This window comes from Lissotriton vulgaris, chromosome 6 (genome assembly GCF_964263255.1).
Source record: "Lissotriton vulgaris chromosome 6, aLisVul1.2, whole genome shotgun sequence".
Classification (NCBI taxonomy): Eukaryota; Metazoa; Chordata; class Amphibia; order Caudata; family Salamandridae; genus Lissotriton; species Lissotriton vulgaris.
The window spans coordinates 1,114,629,232-1,114,643,376 of NC_141694.1; the positions used below are offsets into that span (position 1 = coordinate 1,114,629,232).

The following is a 14,145-nucleotide window of genomic DNA, read 5'->3' on the forward strand; positions in this document are numbered from 1 at the left end:
ACAAAGGTGCGCCAGGGAGTTTTGCATGCATGATTGAACTTTTTGCGGCACCAGTATCCAACAGAAACGGTTCGACTACACCTGATGTTGCTACTGCGACATAAGGCCCACTCTGATCCACTGGAACTGATACTACTCCCTCTCTCTGTCCATGGCTGTCCTAGTACTCATTTTGCTGAAATCCCTCATCAACCTCACAATAATCTTCAACATGATACTGTTGAGATCTATTTTGTTGGGCAGACTGTCCATTTCGTTGATCAAAATGATTGGAAGGGCGATCATTCGTCTGTGGAGGCATAGCACCTCGTCCTCGACCTCTAGAATTCTGCACAAAACCACCACGACCTCTCTGAGCTGCTGCTGCGTTATTTTGTGCTAAGACTGGACACTCATTTTTATAGTGACCCTCTTTCTTACAGTACGCACACTGGTTCCACTGATATTGAGGTCTCGGTGAACTATAATCTGTCCTTTGATATGACCCTTGCTGCGTATTAGTCTGATTCATGCGAGGCGGATACGCCTGTTGCAAAAGAACTTTAGTCTTTAAATCTTTCGTCTTCTTATCTGATTTCTCTTTCTCCTCTTTATCCCTATTTTCATAATACTGAGCAGTTGCAAGTATTTGCGCAGTTGTAGAGACAGCCCACGCACTCTCGGAGTCTTTCAATTTATTACAGAGCTCTGGTAGCAAATTGTGTACAAATTTATCGACAAACAATCTCTGTCCTCCTTCTGTGCTCATATCCTGACCACTATGATCTACAAAAGTCTCTTCGAACCTCGTGAAAAAGTCAGAGACACTTTCGTCTTTCTTTTGCCTGCATGCGGACAACTTGTCCCAATTAACACGCAATGCGGGCATCAGAGTCTTCATTAAGTCGATTATCCTACCTGGAAGATTAGCAATTAGAGGTTCGGGTTTGGAACCACCTATTTGCTGACCATCCGCTGCAATGATAGCTGCCCAATCACCACCTAGGGCAACTGGATGATTCTCTTTACGAATTTTAGCCCAAATAGGTTGCGGAACTACATTCCCAAATAACATGTCGATGTCCGCTAAGTTCATTACGCAAGCCTCAACTGTCTGTGCTAATTCCTTATAGTACCCAGCAGGATTCTTACGCGGATCTGGCAAAGCCTGCTTCACTGCTAACACTTCGGCTCGCTTCCAAGGAATGTGTATCCATACTCTCTGGAATTGCGCCGGAGCGGCTGCAATACCACGATTCACATCGGCTGGCACAGCTTCACGCCAAATTGGTGGAACCTCCCTCATTGGATATTGGCGATTTTGCTTCGTACTGTTTTTCTCTAAGTCTCTCGGTGAACGAAGTGATGGATCATTCCTATAACTTAAAATCAGTTCCATCGCTTCTTTTATATTTTGACCTACTATCATTCCTGCAGCAAACTCTTTTTGAACCTTAATTAAATCTTCTAAATTCGATTCAGAGTCATCTTCTTCTAGTTCGTCACGCAAAAGAGAGCACATCTCATCAAAGACATATCGTTGTGTGGGTTCGTTCCACTGCATAAATGTATCTAATACATCTCTCGTACTGTATCTTCTACTCTTCGAAATCCATCTGAGAGCCGTGGAATCTAAGATTCCCCGTTCCTCAGTACTTGGGAGCTGACTACGTCTTTGTACAGAGTCAGAAGTAGGAGTTTTAATTAAAGTTTTATAGAAAGGAGATAGAATGTTAGAGACAGAATCAGTGATTCTTCGACGAACAGAAAGCGGAGTTAACATACTGGCAGACGCAGAGAATACAGTAGTAGTTGGAACAGATAGCGGGGCAGTAGGAGTATCGAGGAAGATAGTTTGCGGAGCAGTAGGTGTAAGCGACACAGATATAGGTAGAGAAGTCGGCAACCCAGGAAGAGGAGGTGCCGTAGGAACATTTACGTTAACTATAGGAGGTACAGGGACTTGATTCTGAGGGACAGGAGCAGGAATACCGGGTTGTCCAGCAACCAGCAATTGAACATTTGGCACAGGTGGAGCCGTAGCACCCTGTGCATACGGTGGGGGTGACCGTAACAAGTAAGACAACAGAGGATCGTTTTCGGGATCCTCTAATATCTTAGTTGTACTCGATGGAAGGGCAGGGTAGCACTTGTCAATCGCTAAATTATGCTCTCTAATGGCCACCTCTACGGCCTTCTCGGACTCGTTGACTTGCAGCTGCTTAACAGCCTGTTCTAAAGTCAACTCTTGCTCTGACTACCAGGACTACATCACGTTATAGTGAGACTCCATGATATAGAAGATCTCGCATGTAGGAAAAAAGTCTATTTTATATGTGGGCAGTTCATGTGACAATATCGGTTGTTTATAATTCTATTTTTATATTCTGCTCCCCCTCTAGATATATATATTTTTTTTATCATCAGCATGTCCAAGAACAGGGCTCTCCCGGCCCCTGCAACAGTAACCATGGGCAATTACCTTGTGAAAGTTGTTAGCAAAATAAATAGCGAAAGGAGGATGTCCTTGGGTCTTAACAATTCCCCGCCACCCTCATCCCCATGTACAACCATTGTTACCTCTGATAGGGAGGTACTTAATCAACCGATTAACCTGGATAAAACTCCGGATGGTTTGGTGGTGCAACAAGATATCCCTGCTGATTTACAAGACATTAGTGTCCAGCTCCCTACCACTCCAGTTACCCCTGTTGCTAAAGCAGTCAGGGCATGCAGAAAAACCCTACCTAAGCGAGGGGGTGCTAGGATATCCCGTAAAAAGGCAGTCGTTCCATCAAGTGACCCCATTAAAATAGGCGAAGATAGGGACAGTGATGATAGCGTGCTATTAGACACTGCCCAGCTCAACTTTTTAGCAAGTTTCTTTGAAACTACAATAGATGGGATCATTAAACCCTTGGTAGACAAAATTAATATAATGGCCTTAGAGGTCAAGAGACTGGGAGACCTTGTACCCAAGATCTCGTGCCCTGGCACAGCATTGTCGTTCGCCCAGGTAGCTGGCTCTAACACCACGACTACGCAAGGTAGCAGCGGCAGCCTGGTGACCTTACAAGCCGCTGGCTCTAACTTGGTAGCTCGGACAGGGAGGGGTTTATCATCCGGAGAGGGCCCGTTTACTGACCCAAAGCAAGCGGTAGGCCACGTTACCCAGGACACCGCAGCTGAGGCAACCAAGGGTAAGGAGAGAGAGGAGGGTTGGACTGAGGTAAGACGCAAGCGTTTCATTAACTTACCACCAGAGTGCACGCCCTATGTGGTTGTATTAACCAATGTACCTGAGGTAGCAAATGACACCGTCCAAGAAACACATGAATCCTTAAAAAATAAGACGGCGTCTTGGTTAAACAGGCAGTGTGGTTTTCCTACTGAATATTCTGGACAAATTCTAACTACCAGGAGGGTTAATTGGATTGGAAGTTCAAGGAAGAGCAGTAAAGGTGATTGTATTGTAGTCAACTTTAAGCACCCTCAACATGCAGCCACTGTTCTCCTAAGGGCGGCCTCTTTGCCAGTATCTGACCATAATGTGGGTGTACTTTCTCTCGCATTCTTTTATTGTCACCTTAATACTTCCCTTCAGGCTAGCACTAGTACCAGGAATGGTTTGTTTACACCGGCACATGGGCCTGCATTTGTGACACAAATGCATAATCGATTCAATGCATTTAGTTCATTAGATTGTAATGACTGACTCCCTGTGCCTCATTTGTCGCTTGCCCATGGTGAATTTGATAATGGTGAAGACATAGGAAAAAGCAATAACTCTGTTCCTATTCACCCGGAGTCAGTAATCCGCCAAGGGTAGGAGGCTGTAGATTGCACAATTGTAGTTCAGGACAATAGGGGTGTTAGTAACACTGTTGAAGTCTGTGGCCTGGCTGATTGTTGGAGAAGAGAACTCAACCACGGTGGTCACAGCCTGAATGGAATTATACTTGCTAGCTGGAATGCGGCAGGGATTAGGTCCATGGAGAGGGATCCAGCCTGGATTGATTTTGTTAAGTTATGATATCCTGTGCCTCCAGGAAACATGGAGCAGGGAGGAGATTAGTTATGAGGGCTTTGAGTCCTACAACCTACCTGCTTATGGTTCAGGCCCAGGGCGAGCTAAAGGGGGCCTTGTGGTTTTAATATCTATTCTGCGCCCTATTGTGGTGAAAAAACACCTGCAAATGGGTGTTCATGGGCAGATCCTTTGGCTTGTCGAGACTGGGGTTCGAAACATTATATTGATCAATTACTATAATAATATTTTTGACAATACTAGGTCCAAAGTGGTACACGATTTAGCTGACGCCCTTGAAAATGTATGCACAGATTCTAAGGTTGTATTCGACTTTATTTGGGTTGGTGACTTCAATATCAAGTTATGTGAACATTCAACATTGGGGATTTGCGGGGTTACAACTAATGATGGCTGGGATGCTCCGCATTTTAGCCATGGCAGCTATGGAGATAAATTGCATAAACTTATGAGCTGTTATGATTTCGAAATCCTAGAACCCTGCAAAGATGAACATGGTCTAACTGTCCCTACATTTAAGAACGGTCACATTGACCATGTGATTATATCCTCCAATGTAATTTCTAGTTGCGCCACCCCAAGAATAGCTGTTTGTAATACCAGTGATCATAATTGTATTACAATGGAAACTACTTTCTGGGCGGACAAGTCAGTTATAATGGGACCTACTGTTTCTAACCTGGAACCCCATAGGACTAATGGTGTCAGACTCAGGTGGGCAGGGGATAAAGCAGGGGATTTATCTAGTAGTATTATTAAGGGGAGCTTTGCAGAAATCGATTCAATTTTAGCAAATGTTAATGATCATGAGAGGGTACTGTCGTGTTTTAATAGTATTAACCTAGCTATTAGTAAGAAATTTACCGGGAAAGCCAACACTCTATCGAGGAAGAACCCAGGATGGTTTAATCATCACTGTACAGTCTCTTTAACTTCCCTGAAGTTGGCATTATCGGTTAAACCTAGGGATCCTGTTTTAATTGCTAAATCAAGACTGGAATGTAAACGCGCTCTTACAGAGAGGAAGAGGGAAATCCAATTGCAGGCATGGGATTCATTAAATTTAGCTGCCGAAACATCGAATACCACCCTGTTCTGGGCAACAATTAACTCCCCATTACTTAAAGCGGATGATACCCCAGAACTAACCTCCACCGTATCTAGTGAGGGGTGGATAACCCATTTTTCTAACATTTTCGACACAAATAGAACAGAGGCGGTGGAGTCCAAGGGGTGGGATGTGGTGCCACTTGATATCACTCCCAAGGAAGTAGAATTTTGTATTACACTTAGCAAAGGTGGCAAGGCTCAGGGCCCTGATGGGGTACCCATCGATGTATATAAGACTGAACCTAAATTGTGGGGACCCCTGTTGGCATCTGTTTTTAATGCTGCTGTCTGTAGTGATGCACCGGTTTCCTGGGGACAATCAATTATCGTACCCATTTATAAAAAAGGCAGCAGGTCAGAGGCCAAAAACTATCGGCCTATATCCCTCCTTGATTCGTCGGTCAAAATTATGAGTCGGGTCATGTTAGTAAGATTGGAGGAATGGGCTGAGCAAGAGGGTATTCTGGCTAATAGCCAATATGGCTTTAGAAGGGGTATGGGTACCCTCGATCAGTGTATCAATTTGGACCTGCTGATCGGGAAGTACACCGAGGCTAAACAGGGCTCCCTATACCTCTGCTTTGCAGATCTGAGCAGCGCTTTCGATCTAGTGGACCATCCCACCCTGTGGACCACCCTGCTCAATCTAGGTGCCCCAGAGGGTATAGTATTCTTCTTGGCTAGATTATACGACAAACTGCAGACCTGCGTTCGTTTTGGTAAAGGGGGGGAATGTAACCCGAACTTTGACGTCAAGCGGGGAATTAGACAGGACTGTGTTTTGGCCCCACTTCTTTTCATTTTATTTATTAACGGGATTGATAATGTTTTAAAGAAGGTTGTGGCTGATGCCCCCCAGATCCATGGTGATCCTATCCCAGTGTTATTATATGCTGATGACGCTGTTTTACTATCAAGAACGCCGATAGGATTACAGCGCCTAATGGATAGTTTCTCAGCCTTTATTAAGGCAAGGAAACTGGTGATTAACAAAGGGAAAACTGTAATAATGACCTGTGGGAAAAAAAGGAAGTGCCCAAATGCCTTTTTTATTGATGAGGAAAAAGTCCAACATGTGGACAAATTTTGTTATCTGGGAATTACCTTTGCAAATGACAGGAAATGGTCCAGCGAATTCACTAATATCCGGAATAAAATGGCCAAGAACGCCTATGGTGTTTTTAGATTTGCCTCAAAATTAGGGGAGAGGCGCACCGTAGACATGCTCAAAATTTATCAGGCTAGGTGTGTGTCTATTGCACTATGTGGCGCAGGATTATGGGGATATAGCCGGCATGACAGCTTACAAATTGAAGAAAACTATTTTTAAAAAAAGCTTCTGTGCCTACCTGTTTCAACCTCAAATAAATTAACCCATCAAGAGCTTAACATTCACTTTTTAGGTGATTTGTTATCCCTTAGGCCTTTGATGGTCTGGCGCTCCATCTGGCTTAAGGAAGAGAAGGCCTTTAACCCCTTCGATGCTCATGACGAGCTCAGCTCGTCATGAGGCACAGTGGAGCTGTGCTGATGACGAGCTGAGCTCGTCATGAACAATGGGCTTTCCAACAATTCAGCACCGGAGGAAAATATCAATAGCAGCGAAGGTGTTAACAGATCAGTTATTGAAGATTGCCTTTTAATGGACAATTTTTTAGCGATCCCATGGATTAAATATGTTGTTGTCTGTTTTTCGGAAATCTATGGTATTAATATTGTTAATGACCCATCTGCAGTATCCAATATTACTAAGACTGAAATGAAAAATACCTTTTATGGATTTGCAGGTAGAAAGCGTAAATTAGCCTCTGGATCATTATCTACTGTACTGTTTTATAACTCATTTGTTACAGGTGAAGTGTTTCCGTTGTATCTCCTGATGGTAACCAGACAGTCACACAAGTTTGTACTCACAAGGATGTGGTTCGGGATGGCACATTATTTAGTGGCTCATCCCCAGATTAAGAAACATCCGACAGGACCATGTATGTGTGACTCTACATCTACCCAAAGCACTCAGCACTTTCGTTTGTTCTGTGAACTGTACAGGGAACAGCGTAATATGTTTTTGAAACCTATGCTCAACAAATATGGTGTACGCACAGTTAAGGAAGCCATGGGCCTGATTTTAAATTTACAATCAGCAGATATTTGTTTTTATACTGCAACGTTTTTAAATAAGTGCATTTATTCCAGGAAAAATATGATTTTTTAATGTACCATATTTATGGATTTTTTAAAACTTCTGTATTTTAATCTCTTTTAATCATGATACATTTACTGTTTTATCTTGTGCTTTCATGGTCATTCACTTGTACCGAATAAAAGCTTCATGAACTGAACTGAACTGAACTGCGTGCAGTGTGGTGGTGTAATATTTATAGCTATCTGCCTCTTTTGTTTGGTTGCCAAATATAATGTTTAAGTGGCTTATAGAGTGCTCCATCACTCCTGAAGAGGTCTCTTGGTGCAGTCGACTCTCAGCTAGATACGTACGTCATTATTCTGGTTTGTGACTAGAAAAGAGCCAGGTCTTTAAGACTTTTTCAAACTTTAGTTGCATGGTTGCACTTTCTAGAACTCTAGTGGTCTGGTTGGGGCTGAAGGCAACATTTTAATTCTAAAACCTGGGGAGTAGTGCATGGGCAAATGTGCACCACAGATGGGGGATTGCTAAACTGTTCTTTATTAAGGCCGGTTGTGAATCTGCTTATGTGACTACATGATTGCATGTAACTATGCAACTTTATACCCAAAGTGGCTGCTCTGGCATAGTTTCTGTATGTAATCATGTAGACGAATCATGGTGGCCAGAATAGTTTGGCTGATAATTTTGTTGAGACTGGAGGGGCACAAGATATATAAATGAGTGAGTCCTTTTGATTCTGTTAGAGGTGATGCACCTATCATAAGCATGCTTGCCAATTACTTGAGTAGCTGCAGTGGAAAGATGGAGAGGGTTTGGTCCCTTGTCCAGTGTAGACTTGCATGGTTCCAGGAAAAGTTTCAAAATACTTGGGGGTAGATTCGTGAAAGTCGTTTTTAGATATTCACTAGTGCAGCTCGTGGGCTGGTGGGAGAGCTTGGGCTAACTCACGAAATTAATTGGCACTCGGGGAGTAAAAAATACAGGGTGTGCACCAAAATACCTTGCTTGCTCACGTGATCCCAGTGGGAGGTCTGTGGGTGGGGGCAAACATATGACATGCACCAATTTACAGTGGGACCTCAACGCTGTGCGCCTGGCCCACCTCCTGTTCCTTATGGCAGCCTTAATTTCAGGCCGCATATACTCAATTACTCGTGCAAGCCATGGCCTGGGCTGTGGCGTGCAAAATTAAATGTCTACGCCTACATTAGGGTAGAAAGGAAACACATTAGCATCTATGGCACCTTTAAGGCCTGTACATGTCTCATTGCTCCCTTGAGGACAATGGGTGAAAGAGTGAGACATTGCACGCAGCAGCAGGCCTTGTCTCTCCCCCCACCTGTTTCATGGAGACAAGGCACATTAGGTCAGAAGGCCCACTAAATGCAGGCGCAGTACTGGCCCCAGGGCCAACCCCAGTTTGTGAACGCGTCCTGCAGCCAAAGGAAATGTGGCCGCAGATTTGTAAAGGCCAATTTGCCACTGGTATATGGACCGCCTTAGTTGCCGAAATCTGGCCCTCTGTATTTATCAATTCAAATGATACACTTATACAGCAGTAGACACCTCAGCAGCACATCTTCAGAGCACTAATGGCATTTCCAACAACTTTGATGAAATTAGTGTTACTGAGATAGAAAATGTGTTTATTCCAAGATTTTAAATCTGCTGGGTACTTAGTTTTATGAGAGCGACTAGCCAATTTCAAAATTACTGAGCATGTTAAGATGTACATAATAATATTCAGGAAACGGTATCCTTCTTAGTGTTTTGGGGACACTATGAATAATTATGCTTAGCTGTAGATTCTTTATTTCTATGCCGCAGCGCATTTGGATCTCAGATAAAATGAAAAATGCTGTGGACACGCCATGCATCTTGTATTTTGTATTCATAATGCATTTGTCTCCAAAAAACGACAGAAAAAAATTAGGCCAAGGCAATTGTAAGCATCTCATCGGAATGCCATCTGAGGGGAATTCTGAAAGCTGGTTAGAGGACGCTAGGGGTAGCAGCTGTGCCACCTAGGCGTGTTACCCAGTGCACTTCACCTACTGCCCTTGGCTAACAGAGAACCCGGAATGTACTCGTAGGAAGAGAAAGAGTCCTCTTTACTTTTTCGAGTTCCCATTCTTTGCTCCTCCCCTAGCCTTTCAGCAGCAGATAGATTGTCAAGGAGGTGGGGCATGTGATGCCATTGGGTCACAGTGTGCATCAAATAATTTCTGCTACCCCTAGTGCTTTGTTGAATCGGCGTCCAGAGTAGAGTCTGCCCAGGTAACTGAACATCACAGGGTAGTTTCTCTGACCAAGAGGGGTAATTAAGAGTTGTGTGATGTTTTTAAAGCCAAAATTGATTTCTGGGCCCCTTTATTAACTATAGTGATGAATTGTGCTGATACCCATGGATTAATACCAACGTGGTCAGAAGCGATAATAGTCCCCATATTTAAAAAGGGGGACAGGCATGATCCATCTTGCTATCGCCCAATTTCTCTTATCGATGCCTTAATGAAGGTAGCTGGACATATCATTTTAAAACGCGTTCAACAATGGATCGAGGAGACCAATATCCTCTCGATCTTTCAATATGGATTTCGACAAGGCATGGGGACGGTTGAGCAGAGTCTAAATTTATATTTTTTAATTTCCAAATACATCGAAGCCAAAAAGGGGAACCTTTTTATAACTTTTATTGACTTGAGCTCAGCCTTTGATTGTGTTGACCACAATCAGTTATGGGCCACTTTAAAAGATCTTGGTCTGGACCCTTCAATCCTTAATTTCATCAAAGAAATATATAGGGATGCAGGAGCAAGGGTGCGTTTTGGTCCATGAGGGGAGTGCTCGCCAAGATTTTCTATCAAGAGGTGGGTGAGGCAGGGGTGCATTTTAGCCCCCCATCTCTTCTCCCTCTACATAGATGCGATTGGCGACCACCTTAAGAGCTTTCAATATGATTACCCCTGAGTCCAGGGCCACCCCGTCCCGATCCTTTTATATGCGGACGATGCCGCGATTATGTCCCAGACCTGCTTGGGCCTACAAAGGTCTGTCTCAAAGTTCACACTTTTTATGAGGGAAAAGGGACTTAAGGTTAATATCTCAAAAACCTTTTCCATGTCCTGTCGACATGGTACAAAGAAAATACCCTGCCCTATTTTTATAGAACGATTCAGAAAAGGGGGTGGTGATGGACAGAGTATCTGAATTAAACAGAACACTCATACCCAGTCAACAGATCAGGGCTTGATCCATCACCGTTTTTAGCTCACTGCACCATCCCAGCTCAGAACCCGGCTACATGCAAATTAGTCTGTCCCTGGCCCAGTGCATCATGGGAACAGGCCAGACCAAACTACCAAGCCAATTCTTATTCTGGGAAGGAAACAAGTTTCCGGGGACCGGTTTCTGGCATTACAGCCGTCTTCGGCCCGGCTTGCTTGAATCCTGATGGTGCAATGAGCAAGGGACTCACATCTGAGTATACCCTTCCACGCTTATGGTGGACAAAACGATTCAGAAAAGGGGGTGGTGATGGACAGAGTATCTGAATTAAACAGAACACTCATACCCAGTCAACAGATCAGGGCTTGATCCATCACCGTTTTTTATCTCACTGCACCATCCCAGCTCAGAACCCGGCTACATACAAATTAGTCTGTCCCTGGCCCAGTGCATCATGGGAACAGGGCAGACCAAACTACCAAGCCAATTCTTATACTGGGAAGGAAACAAGCTTCCGGGGACCGGTTTCTGGCATTACAGCCGTCTTCCGTCCGGCTTGCTTGAATCCTGATGGTGCAATGAGCAAGGGACTCACATCTGAGTATACCCTTCCACGCTTATGGTGGACAAAACGATTCAGAAAAGGGGGTGGTGATGGACAGAGTATCTGAATTAAACAGAACACTCATACCCAGTCAACATATCTGGGCTTGATCCATCACCGTTTTTTAGCTTACTGCACCATCCCAGCTCAGAACCAGGCTACATGCAAATTAGTCTGTCCCTGGCCCAGTGCATCATGGGAACAGGGCAGACCAAACTACCAAGCCAATTCTTATACTGGGAAGGAAACCAGCTTCCGGGGCCCGGTTTCTGGCATTACAGCCGTCTTCGGCCCGGCTTGCTTGAATCCTGATGGTGCAATGAGCAAGGGACTCACATCTGAGTATACCCTTCCACGCTTATATTTTTATAGAAGGCAGAAAGATTGAGACAATAGATCAATTTCCCTATCTTGGGATCTCTTTTCACAGGAAATGCTCCTGGCAAACTGCAATTAAAGCCAGAAGATTAGCATTTTCTAAAGCGATTGGAGAATTGCAGAATTTTGCCATTAAAATTGGGGGAAGACCCGTTAAGGAGTTGATTGTTATTTATAAGGCAAAATGTGGTGCAACGGCCATCTATGGTTCTGGTATCTGGGGGATTGATTCCCCAATTTCTATTCAACAAACTGAAAATCGCTTCCTCAGATACCTCCTGGGGGTTCCTAAATCAACACCTAACTACTTTATACACATTGAAATAGGCCTCCCCTATATCTGCGACATTATACTGACTGAGCCCATTCTGTTATGGCATAAGCTATGGCTAACCCCAGAGACAGCCTTTAATCGTAATACCATATCTGACTGTTTACAACTTGATGGTGTAAAGCGTATTAAATGGCTGTGTGTGGTGGAAAAAATGTTGAACGATATTGGCCACCCTGAGTTTTTAAAAAATCCAACTAGCATGGAAACAATATCAAGGAAAGTGTTACGTAAAATGGCTATGGACCATCTAGCGAACAAAAGATGGACCACTGAAAAACTGAAAAAATCAGTCCTAGCCTATCAACAAATTACAATGGAACAGGGTCTGCAATTGTACCTTGTTAGTTACACTAATTCCTATGCCAGAATGCTTCTCTCAAGGTTCAGATTGGGTTCTTTTTTCCGTTTAATTACATTTCCAAATTGTAATGATTGGTCGAGAGAAATGCTGCCCTGTCCCTGTGACGATCTTGCCCCTCAATCTAATCTGCACTGCACTTTATTTTGTAAGTTTTATCAGGTTCCTAGAAAGATCCTTCTTAAACCAATTCTTAGGGAGTGGGGTCTCCGATCATGTAGAGATCTGTTTTTTAGACTACAAAGGATGGAAACCTTGAAAGTGATCTACATTTTAGCTAAATTTCTGAAACTTTTGGTAAAATTTAGGAATTCGATGTAAATATATAAACCGTTTATATGGTCTTTTAAGTAACTTTTAAAATGCACAAGATTTTAAGGATAAAATGTTTTTAACTTTGATTGAATATATATGTGTAAATGATTTTTCGATATCTCCCCTGTTTCTTCTAAAAGGACATTGTACTGGCTTTTTCTGACTTATATTTGTTTTGTGTTATGTATCTATTCCTTTTTTTAACAAATGTATGCTTTTATGATATAGTTTGTATCGAATAAAGCTTTTTTTGAATTTGAATTTGAAGAGTTGTGTGAGGCAAAGAAAATGTGGATTTGAAGCTGAAATCTGCACTTTTAATTAATCACTGCTATGCCAACACTGTTTTTAGGTGTCAACTAAAATAGGCTATGCGCTGTTTGTTGAGAGATATTTTATTAGCTCACAGTGGGCTTAGAGCAGTGGTTCCCAATTTCTTTCGAAACGCGGCTCCCTTGACCCATTGGCCATTGCCCGTGGCTCCCCACTGTTACTTTTTTTGAAGGGTGGAGAGGGATGTATGCCCCACCTCTGGAGTACTTGCATTTTTCTCAGTGAAAATAATTGGGATGAAGCTAATGAAGGTATTATAATCCTATACACAGGGTGTTCCGTATTACTAAGGCGGCGCCTCTAATAAAATATTCCTTGTTACACTTCTTTGCCCACGCCTTTTTTAGAGTATCCTCTCAAACTTTTTTTTATCCCACGTACAGTGCTAGATAGCACCCCTATGCATGTAGGCCCCATTGCCAAAGTGTTTCTGCACTTGAAGAATATTTTCATGCACTTCCATTTCTACCCATGTCATACGTGCATACACACCTGTCTCAGCAGGGTGACTCCCGATTTTTTAAACCACATACAGATTTATTTTTGCTGTCTCCTCCCGAAAATCATTGCAAGTAAAATTATTTCCTCAGATTTTTTTTTTTTATCTCCCTCTTCTTGCTTCAAAATTTGACATTATGTCATATATGGTGTTTTACTTCCCTGTGCTCAAGGAGAGAGCAGGCCTGTCTGGAAATGTGTGTGTACTGAAAGAAATGTGTACTGGAAGTACCTATGATTCAAGTACAAATTTGAATACTTAGTGTGTTTAATAGACAGGACAACTGTACCTTCCTAATAACTTGAACTGGTGTAAAATGCATTTGGAAGAAAACAAAACTATTAATGAGTCTAACAAATTAAATCGGGTATCTTCAGCGTACTTTGGGAGTTTTGGAACATGGGGATCCAGTGAGATATGGTGGTCATCTCTCTCGAAATGCCATCAATTAAGCTCTACGTTCATAGCTTTAGGCATGTCACTTACAAATCATCAACATCAAGTGTTTAAGTCTAATTAGTTTAACTGAAGCCAACATACCCTTCAACATTAAGTGCATTAAAAAGCTTGGTGTGCGGCTCCCCTGGCCAGGTTTGGCCGCTCCCCAAGGAGCCAGAGCGCACAGTTTGGGAATCACCACTGGCTTAGAGCCTGCCCATTGCTTACCACTGGTTGACTGTATTGTCACTCTTATTTGCTTCCTTCTTACTCGTTAGCTTTTGTGGGTATTAGTTCCTCTTCTTGTGTTTACCCATCCCCTGGAGCATGGCCAAAGTACTTGTCTCTTTCCACTAGTTACGTTTTAGGAGT

General features: G+C 43.1%; 1 protein-coding gene across 5 annotated transcripts in view; it reads left to right on the forward strand.

Annotated features, from left to right (window-relative positions):
* The window catches only part of ABHD12 (abhydrolase domain containing 12, lysophospholipase), a 454,310-nt gene that overhangs the window by 305,518 nt on the left and 134,647 nt on the right, over positions 1-14,145 (forward strand). The gene's annotated exons all lie outside the window — the stretch shown is intronic.